Here is a 13,675-nt window from a genome sequence, read left to right as displayed (position 1 = left end):
TTGGTCTGCCGGAGGAGTCCGGCATGGATACCAAAGTTATGTTGGAATTTTGAGGTGGCAAGACAAGCAAGCAACCCCAGTCTCTGTGCCTCTGTTCGAGCAGTGCCATGGGCAGATGAGGCTGAGCAACAGCTTTCCAGGCTAGCTCTTTCTGCCTGCGAGCGATCTGCAGACGTTCGCATTTTGGGAGCAGGGCTGCCGGAGGAGCTCGGCATGGATCCCCAAAGCTACATTTGAAGTTTAAGATGGCAAGACAAGCAAGTAGCCCCAGTCTCTGTGCCTCTGTGCGAGCAGTGCCATGGGCAGATGAGGCTGAGCAACAGCTTTCCAGGCTAGCTCTTTCTGCCTGTGATCTGTCTGCAGACGTTCGCATTTTGGGAGCAGGGCTGCCGGAGGAGCTCGGCACGAATCCCCAAAAGCTACGTTGGACTTTGAAAGTGGCAAGACAACGTAGCAGTCCCAGTCTCTGTGCCTCTGTGCGAGCAGTGCCATGAGCAGAGGAGGCTGAGCAACAGCTTTCCAGGCTAGCTCTTTCTGCCTGCGAGCTATCGGCAGACGTTGGCATTTTCGTAGCAGGCTGCCGGAGGCACCAGGCACGGACACCGAAAGATACGTTTGACATTTGAGGTGGCAAGACAATCAAGCAGCCCCAGTCTGTGTGCCTCTGTGCGAGCAGTGCCATGGGCAGATGAGGCTGAGCAACAGCTTTCCGGGCTAGCTTTTCCTGGCTGTGAGGTCTTTGTAGACGTTCGCATTTTGGGAGCAGGCTGCCGGAGGCGCCAGGCACGGACACCCAAATTTACGTATGAAGTTTGAGGTGGCAAGACAAGCAAGCAGCCCCAGTCTCTGTGCCTCTGTGCGAGCAGTGCCATGGGCAGATGAGGCTGAGCAACAGATTTCCAGGCTGGCTATTTCTGCCTGCGAGCTATCTGCAGACGTTCGCATTTTGGGAGCAGGGCTGCCGGAGGAGCTCGGCACAGATCACTAAAAGCTACGTTGGAAGTTTAAGGTGGCAAGACAAGCAAGCAGCCCCAGTCTCTGTGCCTCTGTTCGAGCAGTGCCATGGGCAGATGAGGCTGAGCAACAGCTTTCCAGGCTAGCTCTTTCTCCCTGCGAGCTATCTGCAGACGTTCGCATTTTGGGAGCAGGCTTCCGGAGTCGCCCGGAACGGATTCCGAAAGATACATTGGAAGTTTGAGGTGGCAAGACAAGCAAGCAGCCCCAGTCCCTGTGCCTCTGTGCGAGCAGTGCCATGGGCAGATGAGGCTGAGCAACAGCTTTCCAGGCTAGCTCTTGCTGCCTGCGAGCTATCAGCAGACGTTCGCATTTTCGTAGCAGGGCTGCCAAAGGCGCCGGGCACGGACACCGAAAGATACGTTTGATATTTGAGGTGGCAAGAAAATCAAGCAGCCCCAGTCTGTATGCCTCTGTGCGAGCAGTGCCATGGGCAGATGAGGCTGAGCAACAGCTTTCCAGGCTAGCTCTTTCTGCCTGTGATCTGTCTGCAGACGTTCGCATTTTGGGAGCAGGGCTGACGGAGGAGCCCGGCACGGACCCCCAAAAGCTACGTTGGACATTGAAGGTGGCAAGACAAGGTAGGAGTCCCAGTCTCTTTGTCTCTGTGCGAGCAGTGCCATGAGCAGAGGAGGCTGAGCAACAGCTTTCCGGGCTAGCTTTTCCTGGCTGTGAGGTCTTTGTAGACGTTCGCATATTGGGAGCAGGCTTCCGGAGGCGCCAGGCACGGACACCCAAATTTACGTATGAAGTTTGAGGCGGCAAGACAAGCACGCAGCCCCAGTCTCTGTGCCTCTGTGCAAGCAATGCCATGGGCAGATGAGGCTGAGCAACAGCTTTCCAGGCTAGCTCTTTCTCGCTGTGAGGTCTTTGCAGACGTTCGCATTTTGGAAGCAGGGCTGCCAACGGCGCCGGGCACGGACACCCAAACCTACGTTTGAAGTTTGAGGTGGCAAGACAAGCAAGCAGCCCCAGTCTCTGTGCCTCTGTGCGAGCAGTGCCATGGGCAGATGAGGCTGAGCAACAGCTTTCCAGGCTAGCTCTTTCTGCCTGCGAGCTATCTGCAGAAGTTCACGTTTTGGGAGTTGGTATGCCGGAGGATTCCGGCATGGATACCCAAAGTTATGTTGGAATTTTGAGGTGGCAAGACAAGCAAGCAGCCCCAGTCTGTGTGCCTCTGTGCGAGCAGTGCCATGGGCAGATGAGGCTGAGCAACAGCTTTCCAGGCTAGCTCTTTCTGCCTGTGATCTGTCTGCAGACGTTCGCATTTTGGGAGCAGGGCTGCCGGAGGAGCCCGGCACGGATCCCCAAAAGCTACGTTGGACTTTGAAGGTGGCAAGACAAGGTAGCAGTCCCAGTCTCTGTGCCTCTGTGCGAGCAGTACCATGAGCAGAGGAGGCTGAGCAACAGCTTTCCAGGCTAGCTCTTTCTGCCTGCGAGCTATCTGCAGACGTTCGCATTTTAGAGAGCAGGGCTGCCGGAGGAGCCCGGCACGGATCCCCAAAAGTTAGGTTTGAATTTTGAGGTGGCAAGATAAGCACGCAGCCCCAGTGTCTCTGCCTCTGTGCGAGCAGTGCCATGGGCAGATGAGGCTGAGCAACAGCTTTCCAGGCTAGCTCTTTCTGCCTGCGAGCTATCTGCAGACTTTCGCATTTTGGGAGCAGTGCTGCCGGAGGAGCTCCTTACAGATCACCAAAAGCTACGTTGGAAGTTTAAGGTGGCAAGACAAGCAAGCAGCCCCAGTCTCTGTGCCTCTGTTCGAGCAGTGCCATGGGCAGATGAGGCTGAGCAACAGCTTTCCAGGCTAGCTCTTTCTCCCTGCGAGCTATCTGCAGACGTTCGCATTTTGGGAGCAGGCTTCCGGTGGCGCCAGGCACGGACACCCAAATTTACGTTGGAATTTTGAGGTGGCAAGACAAGCAAGCAGCCGCAGTCTCTGTGCCTCTGTGCGAGCAGTGCCATGGGCAGATGAGGCTGAGCAACAGCTTTCCAGGCTAGCTCTTTCTGCCTGCGAGCTATCTGCAGACGTTCGCATTTCAGAGCAGGGCTGCCGGAGGCGCCCGGCACGGACACCCAAATTTACGTATGAAGTTTGAGGTGGCAAGACAAGCAAGCAGCCCCAGTCTCTGTGCCTCTGTGCGAGCAGTGCCATGGGCAGATGAGGCTGAGCAACAGCTTTCCAGGCTAGCTCTTGCTGCCTGCGAGCTATCAGCAGACGTTCGCATTTTCGTAGCAGGCTGCCGGAGGCGTCAGGCACGGACACCGAAAGATACGTTTGATATTTGAGGTGGCAAGAAAATCAAGCAGCCCCAGTCTGTGTGCCTCTGTGCGAGCAGTGCCATGGGCAGATGAGGCTGAGCAACAGCTTTCCAGGCTAGCTCTTTCTGCCTGTGATCTGTCTGCAGACGTTCGCATTTTGGGAGCAGGGCTGACGGAGGAGCCCGTCACGGACCCCCAAAAGCTACGTTGGACGTTGAAGGTGGCAAGACAAGGTAGCAGTCCCAGTCTCTTTGTCTCTGTGCGAGCAGTGCCATGAGCAGAGGAGGCTGAGCAACAGCTTTCGGGGCTAGCTTTTCCTGGCTGTGAGGTCTTTGTAGACGTTCACATTTTGGGAGCAGGCTTCCGGAGGCGCCAGGCATGGACACCCAAATTTACGTATGAAGTTTGAGGTGGCAAGACAAGCACGCAGCCCCAGTCTCTGTGCCTCTGTGCGAGAAATGCCATGGGCAGATGAGTCTGAGCAACAGCTTTCCAGGCTAGCTCTTTCTGGCTGTGAGGTCTTTGCAGACGTTCGCATTTTGAAAGCAGGGCTGCCGCAGGCGCCGGGCACGGACACCCAAACCTACGTTTGAAGTTTGAGGTGGCAAGACAAGCAAGCAGCCCCAGTCTCTGTACCTCTGTGCGAGCAGTGCCATGGGCAGATGAGGCTTAGCAACAGCTGTCCAGGCTAGATCTTTCTGCCTGCGAGCTATCTGCAGACGTTCGCATTTCAGAGCAGGGCTGCCGGAGGCGCCCGGCACGGACACCCAAATTTACGTATGAAGTTTGAGGTGGCAAGACAAGCAAGCAGCCGCAGTCTCTGTGCCTCTGTGCGAGCAGTGCCATGGGCAGATGAGGCTGAGCAACAGCTTTCCAGGCTAGCTCTTTCTGCCTGCGAGCTATCGGCAGACGTCGCATTTTCGTAGCAGGCTGCCGGAGGCACCAGGCACGGACACAGAAAGATACGTTTGACATTTGAGGTGGCAAGACAATCAAGCAGCCCCAGTCTCTGTGTCTCTGTGCGAGCAGTGCCATGGGCAGATGAGGCTGAGCAACAGCTTTCCGGGCTAGCTTTTCCTGGCTGTGAGGTCTTTGTAGACGTTCGCATTTTGGGAGCAGGCTGCCGGAGGCGCCAGGCACGGACACCCAAATTTACGTATGAAGTTTGAGGTGGCAAGACAAGCAAGCAGCCGCAGTCTCTGTGCCTCTGTGCGAGCAGTGCCATGGGCAGATGAGGCTGAGCAACAGCTTTCCAGGCTAGCTCTTTCTGGCTGTGAGGTCTTTGTAGACGTTCGCATTTTGGAAGCAGGGCTGCCAAAGGCGCCGGGCACGGACACCCAAAGCTACGTTTGAAGTTTGAAGTGGCAAGACAAGCAAGCAGCCGCAGTCTCTGTGCCTCTATGCGAGCAGTGCCATGGGCAGATGAGGCTGAGGAACAGCTTTCCAGGCTAGCTCTTTCTGCCTGCGAGCTATCTGCAGACGTTCGCATTTTGGGAGCAGGCTTCCGGAGGCGCCAGGCACGGACACCCAAATTTGCGTATGAAGTTTGAGGTGGCAAGACAAGCAAGCAGCCCCAGTCTCTGTGCCTCTGTGCGAACAGTGCCATGGGCAGAGGAGGCTGAGCAACAGCTTTCCAGGCTAGCTCTTTCTGCCTGCATGCTATCTGCAGACGTTCGCATTTTGGGAGCAGGCTTCCGGAGGCGCCCAGCGCGGACCCTCAAGGCTACGTTTGACATTTGAGGTGGCAAGACAAGCAAACAGCCCCAGTCTCTGTGCCTCTGTGCGAGCAGTGCCATGTGCAGATGAGGCTGAGCAACAGCTTTCCAGGATAGCGTTTTGTGCCTGCGAGCTATCTGCAGAAGTTCACATTTTGGGAGTTGGTGTGCCGGAGGAGTCCGCTAAGGATACCAAAGTTATGTTGGAATTTTGAGGTGGCAAGACAAGCAAGCAGCCGCAGTCTCTGTGCTTCTGTGCGAACAGTGCCATGGGCAGATGAGGCTGAGCAACAGCTTTCCAGGCTAGCTAATTCTGCCTGCGAGCTATCTGCAGACGTTCGCATTTTGGGAGCAGGGCTGACGGAGGACCCCGGCATGGATCCCCAAAGTTACATTTGAAGTTTAAGGTGGCAAGACAAGCAAGTAGCCCCAGTTTCTGTGCCTCTATGCGAGCAGTGCCATGGGCAGATGAGGCTGAGCAACAGCTTTCCTGGCTAGCTCTTTCTCCCTGCGAGCTATCTGCAGACGTTCGCATTTTGGGAGCAGGCTTCCGGTGGCGCCAGGCACGGACACCCAAATTTACGTATGAAGTTTGAGGTGGCAAGACAAGCAAGCAGCCCCAGTCTCTGTGCCTCTGTTCGAGCAGTGCCATGGGCAGATGAGGCTGAGCAACAGCTTTCCAGGCTAGCTCTTTCTCCCTGCGAGCTATCTGCAGACGTTCGCATTTTGTGAGCAGGGCTGACGGAGGACCCCGGCATGGATCCCCAAAGCTACATTTGAAGTTTGAGGTGGCAAGACAAGCAAGCAGCCCCAGTCTCTGTGCCTCTATGCGAGCAGTGCCATGGGCAGATGAGGCTGAGCATCAGCTTTCCAGGCTAGCTCATTCTGCCTGTGAGCTATCTGCAGACGGTCGGATTTTGGGAGCAGGGCTGCCAAAGGCGCCAGGCACGGACACCAAAAGATATTTTGGAAGTTTAAGGTGGCAAGACAAGCAAACAGACCTAGTCCCTGTGCCTCTGTGCGAACAGTTCCATAGGCAGATGAGGTTGAGCAACAGCTTTCCAGGCTAAACTCTTTCTGGCTGCGAACTATCTGTAGACGTTCGCGTTTTCATAGCAGGCTGCCGGAGGCGCCAAGTACGGACACCCAAATCTACGTTTGAAGTTTGAGTTAGCAAGACAAGCAAGCAGCCCCAGTCTCTGTGCCTCTGTGCGAGCAGTGCCATGGGCAGATGAGGTTGAGCAACATCTTTCCAGGCTAGCTCTTTCTGCCTGCCAGCTATCTGCAGACGTTCACGTTTTGGGAGTTGGTCTGCCAGAGGAGTCCGGCATGGATACCAAAGTTATGTTGGAATTTTGAGGTGGCAAGACAAGCAAGCAGCCTCAGTCTCTGTGCCTCTGTTCGAGCAGTGCCATGGGCAGAGGAGGCTGAGCAACAGCTTTCCAGGCTAGCTCTTTCTGCCTGCGAGCTATCTGCAGACTTTCGCATTTTGGGAGCAGTGCTGCCGGAGGAGCTCCTCACAGATCACCAAAAGCTACGTTGGAAGTTTAAGATGGCAAGACAAGCAAGCAGCCCCAGTCTCTGTGCCTCTGTTCGAGCAGTGCCATGGGCAGAGGAGGCTGAGCAACACCTTTCCAGGCTAGCTCTTGCTGCCTGCGAGCTATCAGCAGACGTTCGCATTTTCGTAGCAGGCTGCCGGAGGCGTCAGGCACGGACACCGAAAGATACGTTTGATATTTGAGGTGGCAAGAAAATCAAGCAGCCCCAGTCTGTGTGCCTCTGTGCGAGCAGTGCCATGGGCAGATGAGGCTGAGCAACAGCTTTCCAGGCTAGCTCTTTCTGCCTGTGATCTGTCTGCAGACGTTCGCATTTTGGGAGCAGGGCTGACGGAGGAGCCCGTCACGGACCCCCAAAAGCTACGTTGGACGTTGAAGGTGGCAAGACAAGGTAGCAGTCCCAGTCTCTTTGTCTCTGTGCGAGCAGTGCCATGAGCAGAGGAGGCTGAGCAACAGCTTTCGGGGCTAGCTTTTCCTGGCTGTGAGGTCTTTGTAGACGTTCACATTTTGGGAGCAGGCTTCCGGAGGCGCCAGGCATGGACACCCAAATTTACGTATGAAGTTTGAGGTGGCAAGACAAGCACGCAGCCCCAGTCTCTGTGCCTCTGTGCGAGAAATGCCATGGGCAGATGAGTCTGAGCAACAGCTTTCCAGGCTAGCTCTTTCTGGCTGTGAGGTCTTTGCAGACGTTCGCATTTTGAAAGCAGGGCTGCCGCAGGCGCCGGGCACGGACACCCAAACCTACGTTTGAAGTTTGAGGTGGCAAGACAAGCAAGCAGCCCCAGTCTCTGTACCTCTGTGCGAGCAGTGCCATGGGCAGATGAGGCTTAGCAACAGCTGTCCAGGCTAGATCTTTCTGCCTGCGAGCTATCTGCAGACGTTCGCATTTCAGAGCAGGGCTGCCGGAGGCGCCCGGCACGGACACCCAAATTTACGTATGAAGTTTGAGGTGGCAAGACAAGCAAGCAGCCGCAGTCTCTGTGCCTCTGTGCGAGCAGTGCCATGGGCAGATGAGGCTGAGCAACAGCTTTCCAGGCTAGCTCTTTCTGCCTGCGAGCTATCGGCAGACGTCGCATTTTCGTAGCAGGCTGCCGGAGGCACCAGGCACGGACACAGAAAGATACGTTTGACATTTGAGGTGGCAAGACAATCAAGCAGCCCCAGTCTCTGTGTCTCTGTGCGAGCAGTGCCATGGGCAGATGAGGCTGAGCAACAGCTTTCCGGGCTAGCTTTTCCTGGCTGTGAGGTCTTTGTAGACGTTCGCATTTTGGGAGCAGGCTGCCGGAGGCGCCAGGCACGGACACCCAAATTTACGTATGAAGTTTGAGGTGGCAAGACAAGCAAGCAGCCGCAGTCTCTGTGCCTCTGTGCGAGCAGTGCCATGGGCAGATGAGGCTGAGCAACAGCTTTCCAGGCTAGCTCTTTCTGGCTGTGAGGTCTTTGTAGACGTTCGCATTTTGGAAGCAGGGCTGCCAAAGGCGCCGGGCACGGACACCCAAAGCTACGTTTGAAGTTTGAAGTGGCAAGACAAGCAAGCAGCCGCAGTCTCTGTGCCTCTATGCGAGCAGTGCCATGGGCAGATGAGGCTGAGGAACAGCTTTCCAGGCTAGCTCTTTCTGCCTGCGAGCTATCTGCAGACGTTCGCATTTTGGGAGCAGGCTTCCGGAGGCGCCAGGCACGGACACCCAAATTTGCGTATGAAGTTTGAGGTGGCAAGACAAGCAAGCAGCCCCAGTCTCTGTGCCTCTGTGCGAACAGTGCCATGGGCAGAGGAGGCTGAGCAACAGCTTTCCAGGCTAGCTCTTTCTGCCTGCATGCTATCTGCAGACGTTCGCATTTTGGGAGCAGGCTTCCGGAGGCGCCCAGCGCGGACCCTCAAGGCTACGTTTGACATTTGAGGTGGCAAGACAAGCAAACAGCCCCAGTCTCTGTGCCTCTGTGCGAGCAGTGCCATGTGCAGATGAGGCTGAGCAACAGCTTTCCAGGATAGCGTTTTGTGCCTGCGAGCTATCTGCAGAAGTTCACATTTTGGGAGTTGGTGTGCCGGAGGAGTCCGCTAAGGATACCAAAGTTATGTTGGAATTTTGAGGTGGCAAGACAAGCAAGCAGCCGCAGTCTCTGTGCTTCTGTGCGAACAGTGCCATGGGCAGATGAGGCTGAGCAACAGCTTTCCAGGCTAGCTAATTCTGCCTGCGAGCTATCTGCAGACGTTCGCATTTTGGGAGCAGGGCTGACGGAGGACCCCGGCATGGATCCCCAAAGTTACATTTGAAGTTTAAGGTGGCAAGACAAGCAAGTAGCCCCAGTTTCTGTGCCTCTGTGCGAGCAGTGCCATGAGCAGAGGAGGCTGAGCAACAGCTTTCCAGGCTAGCTCTTTCTGCCTGCGAGCTATCTGCAGACTTTCGCAATTTGGGAGCAGTGCTGCCGGAGGAGCTCCTCACAGATCACCAAAAGCTACGTTGGAAGTTTAAGGTGGCAAGACAAGCAAGCAGCCCCAGTCTCTGTGCCTCTATGCGAGCAGTGCCATGGGCAGATGAGGCTGAGCAACAGCTTTCCTGGCTAGCTCTTTCTCCCTGCGAGCTATCTGCAGACGTTCGCATTTTGGGAGCAGGCTTCCGGTGGCGCCAGGCACGGACACCCAAATTTACGTATGAAGTTTGAGGTGGCAAGACAAGCAAGCAGCCCCAGTCTCTGTGCCTCTGTTCGAGCAGTGCCATGGGCAGATGAGGCTGAGCAACAGCTTTCCAGGCTAGCTCTTTCTCCCTGCGAGCTATCTGCAGACGTTCGCATTTTGTGAGCAGGGCTGACGGAGGACCCCGGCATGGATCCCCAAAGCTACATTTGAAGTTTGAGGTGGCAAGACAAGCAAGCAGCCCCAGTCTCTGTGCCTCTATGCGAGCAGTGCCATGGGCAGATGAGGCTGAGCATCAGCTTTCCAGGCTAGCTCATTCTGCCTGTGAGCTATCTGCAGACGGTCGGATTTTGGGAGCAGGGCTGCCAAAGGCGCCAGGCACGGACACCAAAAGATATTTTGGAAGTTTAAGGTGGCAAGACAAGCAAACAGACCTAGTCCCTGTGCCTCTGTGCGAACAGTTCCATAGGCAGATGAGGTTGAGCAACAGCTTTCCAGGCTAAACTCTTTCTGGCTGCGAACTATCTGTAGACGTTCGCGTTTTCATAGCAGGCTGCCGGAGGCGCCAAGCACGGACACCCAAATCTACGTTTGAAGTTTGAGTTAGCAAGACAAGCAAGCAGCCCCAGTCTCTGTGCCTCTGTGCGAGCAGTGCCATGGGCAGATGAGGTTGAGCAACATCTTTCCAGGCTAGCTCTTTCTGCCTGCCAGCTATCTGCAGACGTTCACGTTTTGGGAGTTGGTCTGCCAGAGGAGTCCGGCATGGATACCAAAGTTATGTTGGAATTTTGAGGTGGCAAGACAAGCAAGCAGCCTCAGTCTCTGTGCCTCTGTTCGAGCAGTGCCATGGGCAGAGGAGGCTGAGCAACAGCTTTCCAGGCTAGCTCTTTCTGCCTGCGAGCTATCTGCAGACTTTCGCATTTTGGGAGCAGTGCTGCCGGAGGAGCTCCTCACAGATCACCAAAAGCTACGTTGGAAGTTTAAGATGGCAAGACAAGCAAGCAGCCCCAGTCTCTGTGCCTCTGTTCGAGCAGTGCCATGGGCAGAGGAGGCTGAGCAACAGCTTTCCAGGCTAGCTCTTTCTCCCTGCGAGCTATCTGCAGACGTTCGCAATTTGGGAGCAGGGCTGCCGGAGGAGCCCGGCGCGGATCCTCAAGGCTACGTTTGACGTTTGAGGTGGCAAGACAAGCAAGCAGCCCCAGTCTCTGTGCCTCTGTGCGAACACTGCCATGGGCAGATGAGGCTGAGCAACAGCTTTCCAGGCTAGCTCTTTCTGCCTGCGAGCTATCTGCAGACGTTCGCATTTTGGGAGCAGGCTTCCGGAGGCGCCCAGCGCGGACCCTCAAGGCTACGTTTGACATTTGAGGTGGCAAGACAAGCAAGCAGCCCCAGTCTCTGTGCCTCTGTTCGAGCAGTGCCATGGGCAGAGGAGGCTGAGCAACAGCTTTCCAGGCTAGCTCTTTCTCCCTGCGAGCTATCTGCAGACGTTAGCATTTTGGGAGCAGGCTTCCGGAGGCGCCAGGCACGGACACCCAAATTTACGTATGAAGTTTGAGGTGGCAAGACAAGCAAGCAGCCGCAGTCTGTGTGCCTCTGTGCGAGCAGTGCCATGGGCAGATGAGGCTGAGCAACAGCTTTCCAGGCTAGCTCTTTCTGCCTGCGAGCTATCTGCAGACGTTCGCATTTTCAGAGCAGGGCTGCCGGAGATGCCCGGCATGAAACCCCAAAGTTACTTTTGAAGTTTGAGGTGGCAAGACAAGCAAGCAGCCCCAGTCTCTGTGCCTCTGTGCGAACACTGCCATGTGCAGATGAGGCTGAGCAACAGTTTTCCAGGATAGCTTTTTGTGCCTGCGAGCTATCTGCAGAAGTTCACATTTTGGGAGTAGGTCTGCCGGAGAAGTCCGGCATGGATACCAAAGTTACGTTGGAATTTTGAGGTGGCAAGACAAGCAAGCAGTCCCAGTCTCTGTGCCTCTGTGCGAGCAGTGCCATGGGCAGATGAGGCTGAGCAACAGCTTTCCAGGCTAGCTCTTTCTGCCTGCGAGCTATCGGCAGACGTTCGCATTTTCGTAGCAGGCTGCCGGAGGCACCAGGCACGGACACCGAAAGATACGTTTGACATTTGAGGTGGCAAGACAATCAAGCAGCCCCAGTCTGTGTGCCTCTGTGCGAGCAGTGCCATGGGCACATGAGGCTGAGCAACAGCTTTCCAGGCTAGCTCTTTCTGCCTGTGATCTGTCTGCAGACGTTCGCATTTTGGGAGCAGGGCTGATGGAGGAGCCCGTCACGGACCCCCAAAAGCTACGTTGGAAGTTGAAGGTGGCAAGACAAGGTAGCAGTCCCAGTGTCTGTGTCTCTGTGCGAGCAGTGCCATGAGCAGAGGAGGCTGAGCAACAGCTTTCCGGGCTAGCTTTTCCTGGCTGTGAGGTCTTTGTAGACGTTCGCATTTTGGGAGCAGGCTGCCGGAGGCGCCAGGCACGGACACCCAAATTTACGTATGAAGTTTGAGGTGGCAAGACAAGCAAGCAGCCGCAGTCTCTGTGCCTCTGTGCGAGCAGTGCCATGGGCAGATGAGGCTGAGCAACAGCTTTCCAGGCTAGCTCTTTCTCCCTGCGAGCTATCTGCAGACGTTCGCATTTTGTGAGTAGGGCTGCCGGAGGAGCTCGGCACAGATCACCAAAAGCTACGTTGGAAGTTTAAGGTGGCAAGACAAGCAAGCAGCCCCAGTTTCTGTGCCTCTGTTCGAGCAGTGCCATGGGCAGATGAGGCTGAGCAACAGCTTTCCAGGCTAGCTCTTTCTCCCTGCGAGCTATCTGCAGACGTTCGCATTTTGGGAGCAGGCTTCCGGAGGCGCCAGGCACGGACACACAAATTTACGTATGAAGTTTGAGGTGGCAAGACAAGCAAGCAGCCGCAGTCTCTGTGCCTCTGTGCGAACAGTGCCATGGGCAGATGAGGCTGAGCAACAGCTTTCCAGGCTAGCTCTTTCTGCCTGCGAGCTATGTGCAGACGTTCGCATTTTGGGAGTAGGCTTCCGGAAGCGCCCAGCGCGGACCCTCAAGGCTACGTTTGACATTTGAGGTGGCAAGACAAGCAAGCAGCCCCAGTCTCTGTGCCTCTGTGCGAGCAGTGCCATGTGCAGATGAGGCTGTGCAACATCTTTCCAGGCTAGATCTTTCTGCCTGCGAGCTATCTGCAGACGTTCGCATTTCAGAGCAGGGCTGCCGGAGGCGCCCGGCACGGACACCCAAATTTACGTATGAAGTTTGAGGTGGCAAGACAAGCAAGCAGCCCCAGTCTCTGTGCCTCTATGCGAGCAGTGCCATGGGCAGATGAGGCTGAGCAACAGCTTTCCAGGCTAGCTAATTCTCCCTGCGAGCTATCTGCAGACGTTCGCATTTTGGGAGCAGGGCTGACGGAGGACCCCCGCATGGATCCCCAAAGTTACATTTGAAGTTTAAGGTGGCAAGACAAGCAAGTAGCCCCTGTCTCTGTGCCTCTGTTCGAGCAGTGCCATGGGCAGATGAGGCTGAGCAACAGCTTTCCAGGGTAGCTCTTTCTGCCTGTGATCTGTCTGCAGACGTTCGCATTTTGGGAGCAGGGCTGACGGAGGAGCCCGGCACGGACCCCCAAAAGCTACGCTGGACGTTAAAGCTGGCAAGACAAGGTAGCAGCCCCAGTCTCTGTGCCTCTGTGCGAGCAGTGCCATGAGCAGAGGAGGCTGAGCAACAGCTTTCCAGGCTAGCTTTTTCTGGCTGTGAGGTCTTTGTAGACGTTCGCATTTTGGGAGCAGGCTTCCGGAGGCGCCAGGCACGGACACCCAAATTTACGTATGAAGTTTGAGGTGGCAAGACAAGCAAGCAGCCCCAGTCTCTGTGCCTCTGTGCGAGCAGTGCCATGGGCAGATGAGGCTGAGCAACAGCTTTCCAGGCTAGCTCTTTCTGGCTGTGAGGTCTTTGTAGACGTTCGCATTTTGGAAGCAGGGCTGCCAAAGGCGCCGGGCACGGACACCCAAAGCTACGTTTGAAGTTTGAGGTGGCAAGACAAGCAAGCAGCCGCAGTCTCTGTGCCTCTGTGCGAGCAGTGCCATGGGCAGATGAGGCTGAGCAACAGCTTTCCAGGCTAGCTCCTTCTGCCTGCGAGCTATCTGCAGAAGTTCACGTTTTGGGAGCAGGGCTGACGGAGGAGCCCGGCACGGACCCCCAAAAGCTACGTTGCACGTTGAAGGTGGCAAGACAAGGTAGCAGCCCCAGTCTCTTTGTCCCTGTGCGAGCAGTGCCATGAGCAGAGGAGGCTGAGCAACAGCTTTCCGGGCTAGCTTTTCCTGGCTGTGAGGTCTTTGTAGACGTTCGCATTTTGGGAGCAGGCTTCCGGAGGCGCCAGGCACGGACACCCAAATTTACGTATGAAGTTTGAGGTGGCAAGACAAGCAAGCAGCCCCAGTCTCTGTGCCTCTGTGTGAGCAGTGCCATGGGCAGATGAGGCTGAGCAACAGCTTT

Source organism: Opisthocomus hoazin, chromosome 6, assembly GCF_030867145.1.
Source record: "Opisthocomus hoazin isolate bOpiHoa1 chromosome 6, bOpiHoa1.hap1, whole genome shotgun sequence".
Taxonomy (NCBI): domain Eukaryota; kingdom Metazoa; phylum Chordata; class Aves; order Opisthocomiformes; family Opisthocomidae; genus Opisthocomus; species Opisthocomus hoazin.
This window is presented reverse-complemented; position numbering follows the sequence as displayed.